This window comes from Heteronotia binoei, chromosome 3 (assembly GCF_032191835.1).
Source record: "Heteronotia binoei isolate CCM8104 ecotype False Entrance Well chromosome 3, APGP_CSIRO_Hbin_v1, whole genome shotgun sequence".
NCBI classification, from domain to species: domain Eukaryota; kingdom Metazoa; phylum Chordata; class Lepidosauria; order Squamata; family Gekkonidae; genus Heteronotia; species Heteronotia binoei.
The window spans coordinates 190,321,019-190,332,172 of record NC_083225.1 but is presented as its reverse complement, the minus strand read 5'-3'; positions in this window follow the sequence as shown (position 1 = coordinate 190,332,172).

Below are 11,154 nucleotides of genomic sequence, written 5' to 3'. Positions count from 1 at the left end.
AAACCAGTAAAGCTATATAACTTTGGAGGGTTGAAAAAGATAAATCATAGAAGCATAATGAGGGTGTGATGTAGGTATCCAGGAAGAAAGCGTTGGAAAGAATGTGAACATATGAACATATGAACATATGGAGCTGCCTTATACTGAATCAGACCTTTGGTCCATCAAAGTCAGTATTGTCTTCTCAGACTGGCAGCAGCTCTCCAGGGTCTCAAGCTGAGGTTTTTCACACCTATTTGCCTGGACCCTTTTTTGGAGATGCCTGGGATTGAACCTGGGACCTTCTGCTTCCCAAGCAGATGCTCTACCACTGAGCCACCGTCCCTCCCAATGTGATTTCCAATTGCAATCCAAAACTGTTAGCCATTTATCGAAAAGATCAGAAGTAGCCGTGGCAGAGTCAGGACTGGTGGTCGAGTCAGAAGTTTTATCAAATAAAATCCCCACTCAATGCACAGCAGCCAAGAAGGTCTGAGCGCCTGCTCCGGCTGCAACGCCACTGAGGATGTTCTCCGCAGCTGAGAACGAAACGTCTGGAAGGAAAACTTTCTCCAGTAGAACACGGCACTTGATCCCGAAAGATTCTACAAACCCTAATGATGTTACCAGCCGTGAAAACCTGAGATCTTTGATAACAAATAAAATTAGTTCCCAAACCTTTGCCAAAAAACCCTTTCCTTGGGGCTTTTGCAATCCCACCCAGCTGAATTGTGGAAGTTCAGTGACAGGGCCAAATTAATAAGCTATTGGCGGGCCTTTTTGTGTAGATCAAATTATCCAGTGCATGATGTTAAAAAAACATTTTAGGGATGAACCAGTGTAGTTATTCTCTAGGTTTTTTTTTTAAATTTAAATTTTATTGTAGGATTTTTGGGGGGACAGAAAAGAAGAAGATGATATTGGATTTATATCCCGCCCTCCACTCCGAAGAGTCTCAGAGCGGCTCACAATCTCCTTTCCCTTCCTCCCCCACAACAGACACCCTGTGAGGTGGGTGGGGCTGGAGAGGGCTCTCACAGCAGCTGCCCTTCCAAGGACAACCTCTGCCAGAGCTATGGCTGACCCAAGGCCATTCCAGCAGCTGCAAGTGGAGGAGTGGGGGAATCAAACCCGGTTCTCCCAGATAAGAGTCTGGGAGACCCAAGGCCATTCCAGCAGCTGCAAGTGGAAGAGTGGGGAATCAAACCCAGTTCTCCCAGATAAGAGTCTGCTCACTTAACCACTATGGCTGCCCCAAGGCCGTTCCAGCAGCTGCAAGTGGAGGAGTGGGGAATCAAACCTGGTTCTCCCAGATAAGAGTCCGCACACTTAACCACTACACCAAACTGGCTCTCCACACCAAACTGGCGTGAAAAAAAGAAAAAGGAAAAAGGGAGAAAAGGTTGTAAACCACTTTGAAGGATTGTCATCTAGAGGATGGTGTGGAATTGTTTTCTGTGGCCCCAGACGGTAGGACCAGAACCAACGGGTTGAAATTAAAGCAGAAGAGTTTCCGGCTCAACATTAGGAAGAACTTCTTGACCATTAGAGCACTTCCTTAGTGGAACAGGCTTCCTGGGGAGGTGGTGGGCTCTCCTTCCTTGGAAGTTCTTCAACAGAGGCTAGATGGCCATCTGACAGCAATGAAGATCCTGTGAATTTAGGGGGGAGGTGTTTGTGAGTTTCCTGCACTGTGCAGGGGGTTGGACCAAATGAGGAAAATCTTAGCCTTGTCTGTCTGCTTCTTGCTTCTGAGGGCCCAACTAGACATTACACAGGGAGACTTGTAACATTACCCCCACAGCCCTCTTGAAATAAGCCACTTTTAGAAGGGAAATTAGAAACATAATTATAGGGGTCCCTTCCAACTCTATGATTCTAGGAAAGAAAGAAATTAACAGAACATATCAATGAAATCTTCATATTTCTCAATGACAATGACAAAGACCTATTCCCCACGAGCCTTGTCCCGGTCTCACAAGCCTCTTCTCTGTGTCACTTCTGTCTGATTTTCCACAAGCTGCTGAGGGACTGCAACTCGCCCCGCCTCTTTCCCATGGCAAGCAGAAACTGGTATTCAGAGGATCTTGCTTGCCGCAGGAAAGAGGCAGAGTGAGTTGCAGCCCTGGGGCAGCTTGTGCAAAATCAGACGGAAGCCCCGTGGAGAAGAGGGCTCCTATTGGAGAGCCAGTTTGGTGGAGAAGAGGAGCATGAGACCAGGGCAAGGCTAGTGGGGAATCAGTCAAAGACAATTACAAACTTAATACTTACAGTAAGATTATGGTTAAAGGTAAAAAGGTAAAGGTAGTCCCCTGTGCAAGCACCGAGTTGTTACCGACCCATGGGGTGACATCACATCATGACATTTTATTGGTTGACTTTTTACGGGGTGGTTTGCCAGTTTGGTGTAGTGGCTAAGTGTGCGGACTCTTATCTGGGAGAACTGGGTTTGATTCCCCCCCTCCTCCACTTGCACCTGCTAGCATGGCCTTGGATCAGCCAGAGCTCCCTTATCTGGGAGAACCGGGTTTGATTCCCCCCTCCTCCACTTGCAGCTGCTGGAATGGCCTTGGGTCAACTATAGCTCTCTTATCTGGGAGAACCGGGTATGATTCCCGCCTCCTCCACTTGCACCTGCTGGAACGGCCTTGGATCAGCCAGAGCTCCCTTATCTGGGAGAACCGGGTTTGATTCCCCCCTCCTCCACTTGCAGCTGCTGGAATGGCCTTGGGTCAGCCAGAGCTCTCTTATCTAGGAGAACCAGGTTTGATTCCCCATTCCTCCACTTGCAGCTGCTGGAATGGCCTTGGGTCAGCCAGAGCTCTTTCATCTGGGAGAACTGGGTTTGATTCCCCACTCCTCCACTTGCAGCTGCTGGAATGTCCTTGGGTCAGCCACAGCTCTCTTATATGGGAGAACCGGGTTTGATTCCCCACTCTTCCATTTGCCGCTGCTGGAATGGCCTTGGGTCAGCCAGAGCTCTTTTATCTGGGAGAACTGGGTTTGATTCCCCACTCCTCCACTTGCAGCTGCTGGAATGGCCTTGGGTCTGCTATAGCTCTCTTATCTGGGAGAACTGGGTTTGATTCCCCACTCCTCCACTTGCAGCTGCTGGAATGGCCTTGGGTCAGCCAGAGCTTATCACAAGAGTTGTCCTTGAAAGGGCAGCTGCTGTGAGAGCCCTCTCAGCCCCACGCACCTCACAGGGTGTCTGTTGTGGGGAGAGAAGATATGGGAGATTGTAAACCGCTCTGAGTCTCTGATTCAGAGAGAAAGGCGGGGTATCAATCTGCAATTCTTCTTCTTCTTCTTCCCCAGTCATTTACACTTAACCCCCAGTAAGCTGGGTCTTCATTTTACCGACCTCAGAAGCAGGACTCTTTTTCTAGCAGGAGCTCCTCCCCATATTAGGCCACGCCCTCCCAATGTAGCCAATCCTCCAAGAGCTTACAGGGCTTTTCATACAGGGCCTACTATAAGCTCCAGGAGGATTGGCTACATCAGGGGGCGTGGCCTAATATGCGGAGGAGCTCCAGCTAGAAAAAGAGCTCTGCTTGGAAGGATGGAAGGCTGAGTCAAACTTGAGCCAGCTACCTGAACCCAGCTTCTGCTGGGATTTAGGATGGAACGTGGGGAGGACAGGGACCTCAGTGGGGTGTAATGTCATAGACTCCACCCTCCCAACACATCCATTTTCACAAGGGAAGTGATCTCTGTAGTCTGGAGATGAGCGGTAATTCTGGGGGATCCGCAGGTCCCATCGGAAGGCTGACATCCCTACTTCCTCAGGGTCCCCCCCCCCCCCAATTCTCCAGGTATTTCCCAATCCAGAGATGGCAACCCCAGGACTAGGCTTGCCAATCCCCAGGTCCCAGCGGGAGTTCTTCCGCTTTCCCAGGCTCCTTCTCGACCCTAATCAGCTGGCCGGCGAGGGAAAGCCCCGCCTCCCAAGGACCATGTGCCTTTGCACCTCCGTAGGCTTTAGTCTCCGACTGAAAGGCTTCCTCTTGGGATGGTGTTTCTGTGTTACTTTGGAGAAGTTGGCAGCAACTCGTGAGTAGAGAGGCCAATCCCCTGCTTCAGACTCGCCAGAAAGGGTGGGGGGAAGGGAAACGTCTGCTGAGCACGTCATTATTCCCTATGTGGAGATCGATTCTCATAGGGTATAATGGAGAATTGATCTGGAGGTTTCGGGAGTTCTGGGGGAGCTGTTTTTTGAGGTAGAGGCACCAGATTTTCAGTATAGTATCTAATGCCTCTCCCCAAAGAACCCCCCAAGTTTCAAAACAATTGGACCAGGGGTCCAATTCTATGAGCTCCAAAAGAAGGTGCCCCTATCCTTCATTATTTCCTATAGAAGGAAGACATTTAAAAAGGTGTGCTATCCCTTTAAATGTGATGGCCAGAACTCTCTTGGAGTTCAATTATGCTTGTCACGCCCTTGTTCCTGGCTCCACCCCAATGTCTCCTGGCTCCACCCCAAAGTCTCCTGGCTCCACCCCCAAAGTCTCCCGGCTCCACCCCCAAAGTCTCCTGGCTCCACCCCCAAAGTCTCCTGGCTCCACTCCCAATGTCTCTTGGCTCCATCCCAATGTCTCCTGGCTCCACCCCAAAGTCTCCTGGCTCCACCCCCAAAGTCTCCCGGCTCCACCCCCAAAGTCTCCTGGCTCCACCCCCAAAGTCTCCTGGCTCCACTCCCAATGTCTCTTGGCTCCACCCCAATGTCTCCTGGCTCCACCCCAATATCTCCTGGCTCCACCCCCAAAGTCTCCTGGCTCCATCCCCAAAGTCCCCAGATATTTCTTGAATTGGACTTGGCAACCCTACCCAGGACCCAGTGCTGGATTAAACCCTGTGGAGGCCCCTAGGCAGTCGAAATCTTGAGGGGCTCCTTGGGAATTATCTCTGAGTCGGAGTGCCTGCTCCAGCGTCTGCGGCTCCCCCTGCAGCCTGCGGGCCCCTTCTCAAAAGCCCCTGTGACAAAACTGCAGGGGAGATGTAGAGAGAGGCAAACATGGCAATTGCACCAGCAGCAGCTGCACCAGGCAAGTCAGGCAAAGAGCAACTCAGTTGTTGGCTTTGTGTGCAGGCTGGGAGGGCTGCAAGCAGGGGGAAACTGGGGTGGGGGGAAGCTGGCCCGGGGCTCCTAATTGCTTTCATTTATGTCCTGTTTCACTTTGCATATTTCATCTTTTGTTCGACCCAGGCATAATTCAGACATGGCTCCCTTGCCGCTAAACAGACCCAGGGGCCCCTAGTTGGCCTAATTGTTAATCTGGCCTTCCCAGGACCAGCTAGGGTTACCAAGTCCAATTCAAGAAATATCTGGGGACTTTGGGGGTGAAGCCAGGAGACATTAGGGGTGGAGCCAAGATCAAGGCTATGACAAGCATAATTGAACTCCAAAGGGAGTTCTGGCCCTCACATTTAAAGGGACCGCACACCTTTTCAATACCTTCCTTCCATAGGAAATAATGAAGGATGGGGCACCTTCTTTTGGGGATCATAGAATTGGACCCCCTGGTCCAATCTTTTTCAAACATGGGGAGTATTTGGGGGAGAGGCACTAGATGCTGTACTGAAAATGTGGTGCCTCTACCCCAAAAAACAGCCCCCCCAGAGCCCCAGATACCCGTGGATCAAGTCTCCATGATTTTCTATGGGAATAAATCTCCCTAGGGAATAATAGAGTTTCCAGAAGACATTTCCCTCCCCTCCCCCCGCTTTCTGATGACCCTGAAGCAGGGGGAGGGCCTCCAAACTGGGGGATCACCTGCCCCCACCTGGGGATTGGCAACCCTAGGGTGGGGGGGAGCTGGCCCAGGGCCCCTAAAGGTGTGGGGGCCCATAGGCTAGTGCCTAGTTCGCCTAATTGTTAATCCGGCCCTGGCAGGACCAGCCCTCTAAAATCCCTCTCCTTTTTAGACACCCTCCCATTCGCAGCCCGCTCATTCGAAGCGCTGCCAGAATCCCCGGCAGAAAAACCTGTCACCCGTAATTATGTGTTTATCTTTTGAGGTTTCGCCCGGTTCTTTCAGCCAGCCTGTCCTGGGTACACTCTGGGCGTCTCATATTATGGGAAACCGACGGCTTTTTGGAAGAGGTTTTGAAGCAACCTTGTAAAGCGACGCTTTCAATTTCCCCCTTTCACGGGGTCAGCGTGGCCGCCCGCTTTGTGAGCTAAGCTCAAGGCGGCCTTAGATCTCCGGACCGTCCTGTACAGGAGAGAAAGTGTGTGTGTGTGCGGGTGGGTGGGTGTCGTGACCTGCCATCGCTTTCATTTCTGTCCTGTTTCACTTTGCATATTTCATCTTTTGTTCGACCCAGGCATAATTCAGACATGGCTCCCTTGCCGCTAAACAGACCCAGGCTTTGTCGATGGGCCTCTGTTATTTAGGCCCGAGATGTTAAAACGCACTTCAATGCACGCCATTGAAGGGGAAGAAAATAGGTTCAAATGGAGAGGGTTTTTTTTTTTTAATGGCAAGCTCAAAGTGAGTATTAAAGGGACAAGAAAGAGAGGGGGGTGGCAGAAGCGAACGGAATTCATTTGAAGACGGTGCCAACTGAGGTCTCTTTTGCAAACAGGCTGCCCTCTGCGATGAAGCGGATCCACTGTTGGAAGACCAGGGTGGGCCCGAGAGTTTTGGCTTACAGAAAAACAACCCCTTTCATCCACCAAAAGAAACCCTCCCAAACCGGGCAGGAGGCGGCAAGAGAAAAGTTAAGTGTCAAACCCTTCGGTGGGAATTTGCATAGCGACGTTCCAGGCCTGGCTTTCTCGGTTGGCTTCTCATTAGCGGTGTAGTTGTGGCGGGGGGGGGGGGGGGGACTCAAGTGGAAGGATGAAAAGCTGGAGACTTCTGAACTCCTGTTTCAAAGGCTTCTGGTATCTGTCCACATCACAGGGAAGCTATTTATATAGGTCTGTGCTTTCAGAGGAGGCAACAGGCAGCGAGAGGGGAATGTGGAATGAGGAGAGAAGAAGAAGAAGATATTGGATTTATACACCGTCCTCCATTCTGAATCTCAGAGTCTCAGAGCGGCCTAAAGGTAAAAGGTAAAGGTAGTCCCCTGTGTTAGCACCAGTCATTTCCGATTCTGGGGTGCCGTTGCTTTCACAATGTTTTCACGGCAGACTTTTTATGGGGTGGTTTGCCATTGCCTTCCCCAGTCATCTACCCTTTCCCCCCAGCAAGCTGGGGACTCATTTGACCAACCTCGGAAGGATGGAAGGCTGAGTCAACCTTCAACTAGCTACCTGAACCCAGCTTCCGCTGGGATTGAACTCAGGTCGTGAGCAGAGCTTAGGTCTGCAATACTGTAGCTTTACCACTCTGAGTGAAAAGGTAAAAGTAGTCCCCTGTGCAAGCACCAGCCGTTTCCAACTCTGGGGTGCCGTTGGTTTCACGTTTTCACGGCAGACTTTTTTACAGGGTGGTTTGCCATTGCTTTCCCCAGTCATCTACACTTTACCCCCAGCAAGCAGGGTACTCATATTACCGACCTCGGAAGGATGGAAGGCTGAGTCAACCTTGAACTGGCTACCTGAATCCAGCTTCTGCTAGGATCGAACTCAGGTCGTGAGCAGAGCTTTGGACTGCAGTACTGCAGCTTTACTGCTCTGAGTGAAAAGGTAAAGGTAGTCCCCTGTGCAAGCACCAGCTGTTTCCGACTCTGGGGTGCCGTTGGTTTCACAACGTTTTCATGGCAGATTTTTATGGAGTGGTTTGCCATTGCCTTCCCAATCATCTACGCTTTCCTCCCAGCAAGCTGGGGACTCATTTTGCCCACCTCGGAAGGATGGAAGGCAGAGTCAACCTGGAGCCAGCTACCTGAACCAGCTTCCGCTGGGATCGAACTCAGGTCGTGAGCAGAGCTTTGGACTGCAGTACTGCAGCTTTACCACTGAGTAAAAAGGTAAAGGTAGTCCCCTGTGCGAGCACCAGTCGTTTCCGACTCTGGGGTGCCGTTGGTTTCACAACGTTTTCATGGCAGACTCTTTACGGAGTGGTTTGCCATTGCTTTCCCCAGTCATCTACATTTTCCCCCCAGCAAGCTGGGGACTCATTTTACCGACCTCGGAAAGATGGAAGGCTGAGTCAACCTTGAACTGAGTCAACCAGAGTCAACCAGAGTCAACCAGAGTCAACCACTGCCTTCCCCAGTCATCTACACTTCCCCCCCAGCAAGCTGAGGACTCGTTTGACCGACTTCGGAAGGATAGAAGGCTGAGTCAACCTGGAGCTGGCTACCTGAACCCAGCTTCTGCCAGGATTGCCATTGCCTTCCCCAGTCATCTACACTTCCCCCCCCCCCCCAGCAAGCTGAGGACTCGTATGACCGACTTCGGAAGGATGGAAGGCTGAGTCAACCTGGAGCTGGCTACCTGAACCCAGCTTCTGTCAGGATTGCCATTGTCTTCCCCAGTCCTCTACACTTCCCCCCCAGCAAGCTGAGGACTCATTTGACTGACTTCGGAAGGATGGAAGGTTGAGTCGACCTGGAGCCGGCTACCTGAACCCAGCTTCTGTCAGGATTGCCATTGCCTTCCCCAGTCATCTACACTTCCCCCCAGCAAGCTGAGGACTCATTTGACCGACCTCGGAAGGATGGAAGGTTGAGTCGACCTGGAGCCGGCTACCTGAACCCAGCTTCTGTCAGGATAGCCATTGCCTTCCCCAGTCATCTACACTTCCCCCCCAGCAAGCTGAGGACTCATTTGACCGACCTCGGAAGGATGGAAGGTTGAGTCGACCTGGAGCCAGCTACCTGAACCCAGCTTCTGTCAGGATAGCCATTGCCTTCCCCAGTCATCTACACTTCCCGCCCCCAGCAAGCTGGGGATGCATTTGACCGACCTCGGAAGGATGGAAGGTTGAGTCGACCTGGAGCCGGCTACCTGAACCCAGCTTCTGTCAGGATTGCCATTGCCTTCCCCAGTCATCTACACTTCCCCCCCAGCAAGCTGAGGACTCATTTGACCGACCTCGGAAGGATGGAAGGCTGAGTCGACCTGGAGCCGGCTTCCTGAACCCAGCTTCTGTCAGGATTGCCATTGCCTTCCCCAGTCATCTACACTTCCCGCCCCCAGCAAGCTGGGGATGCATTTGACCGACCTCGGAAGGATGGAAGGTTGAGTCGACCTGGAGCCGGCTACCTGAACCCAGCTTCTGTCAGGATTGCCATTGCCTTCCCCAGTCATCTACACTTCCCGCCCCCAGCAAGCTGGGGATGCATTTGACCGACCTCGGAAGGATGGAAGGTTGAGTCGACCTGGAGCCGGCTACCTGAACCCAGCTTCTGTCAGGATTGCCATTGCCTTCCCCAGTCATCTACACTTCCCGCCCCCAGCAAGCTGGGGATGCATTTGACCGACCTCGGAAGGATGGAAGGTTGAGTCGACCTGGAGCCGGCTACCTGAACCCAGCTTCTGTCAGGATTGCCATTGCCTTCCCCAGTCATCTACACTTCCCCCCCAGCAAGCTGGGGATGCATTTGACCGACCTCGGAAGGATGGAAGGCTGAGTCAACCTGGAGCCGGCTACCTGAACCCAGCTTCTGTCAGGATTGCCATTGCCTTCCCCAGTCATCTACACTTCCCCCCCCAGCAAGCTGAGGACTCATTTGACCGACCTCAGAAGGATGGAAGGCTGAGTCGACCTGGAGCCGGCTACCTGAACCCAGCTTCTGTCAGGATAGCCATTGCCTTCCCCAGTCATCTACACTTCCCCCCCAGCAAGCTGAGGACTCGTTTGACAGACCTCGGAAGGATGGAAGGTTGAGTCGACCTGGAGCCGGCTACCTGAACCCAGCTTCTGTCAGGATTGCCATTGTCTTCCCCAGTCATCTACACTTCCCCCCCCCAGCAAGCTGAGGACTCGTTTGACCGACTTCGGAAGGATGGAAGGTTGAGTCGACCTGGAGCCGGCTACCTGAACCCAGCTTCTGTCAGGATTGCCATTGTCTTCCCCAGTCATCTACACTTCCCCCCCAGCAAGCTGAGGACTCATTTGACTGACCTCGGAAGGATGGAAGGTTGAGTCGACCTGGAGCCGGCTACCTGAACCCAGCTTCTGTCAGGATTGCCATTGTCTTCCCCAGTCATCTACACTTCCCCCCCAGCAAGCTGAGGACTCATTTGACTGACCTCGGAAGGATGGAAGGTTGAGTCGACCTGGAGCCGGCTTCCTGAACCCAGCTTCTGTCAGGATTGCCATTGCCTTCCCCAGTCATCTACACTTCCCCCCCGGCAAGCTGAGGACTCGTTTGACAGACCTCGGAAGGATGAAAGGCTGAGTCAACCTGGAGCCGGCTACCTGAACCCAGCTTCTGCCAGGATTGCCATTGCCTTCCCCAGTCATCTACACTTCCCGCCCCCAGCAAGCTGGGGATGCATTTGACAGACTCGGAAGGATGGAAGCAGGGCCGGTGGAAGGCTTTCTGGCACTCTAGGTAGATCACCCACTAGCACCCTCCCCCATTAAAAATATAGGGCTATTGAAGTGTGCCAAAGTTAACACTTTTCACGGTTTTAATTTACTGGTTTTTAATTTTAATTTTTTTTTAAAAAAATGTGATACATTATTTAAAAAAAATGGTGAGAAGAAGTGCTTGCCGGCCACGCCAGGAAGGAGGGTGGCAGGACAGGATGAGGTGGGAGTCCAAGTCACACATCAGGGAGAGGGGGGGTGGCTTGGCTTTGTTGAGGGCAGCTTGGTGATGGGAGAGGACAAGGGGACAGCGGTCAGGAGCCAGAGTCATGCGCTGGGGAGGGGAGGGGGCGCCCAGTGGTGTCCCACGCACCGCCCTGGACGGAAGGCTGAGTCAACCTGGAGCCGGCTACCTGAACCAGCTTCCGCTGGGATCGAACTCAGGTGGTGAGCAGAGGGCTCCGACTGCAGCACTGCAGCATTACCCCTCTGCACCACGGGGCTCTTCAGAGCGGCCTACGATCTCCTTTGTGTTCCTCCCCGAGAACAGATTGCCTGTGAGGTAGGTGGGGCCGAGAGAGCTCTCTCTCTTTCAAGGACAGCTCTGCGAGAGCTATGGCTGACCTACGACAGTTTCAGCAGCTGCAAGTGGAGGAGCGGGGAATCCAACCCGGTTCTCCCAGATAAGGGTCCATTCACTTAACCACTGCCACAGCCGGCCCTCCCACTAGTCAAATTAGGC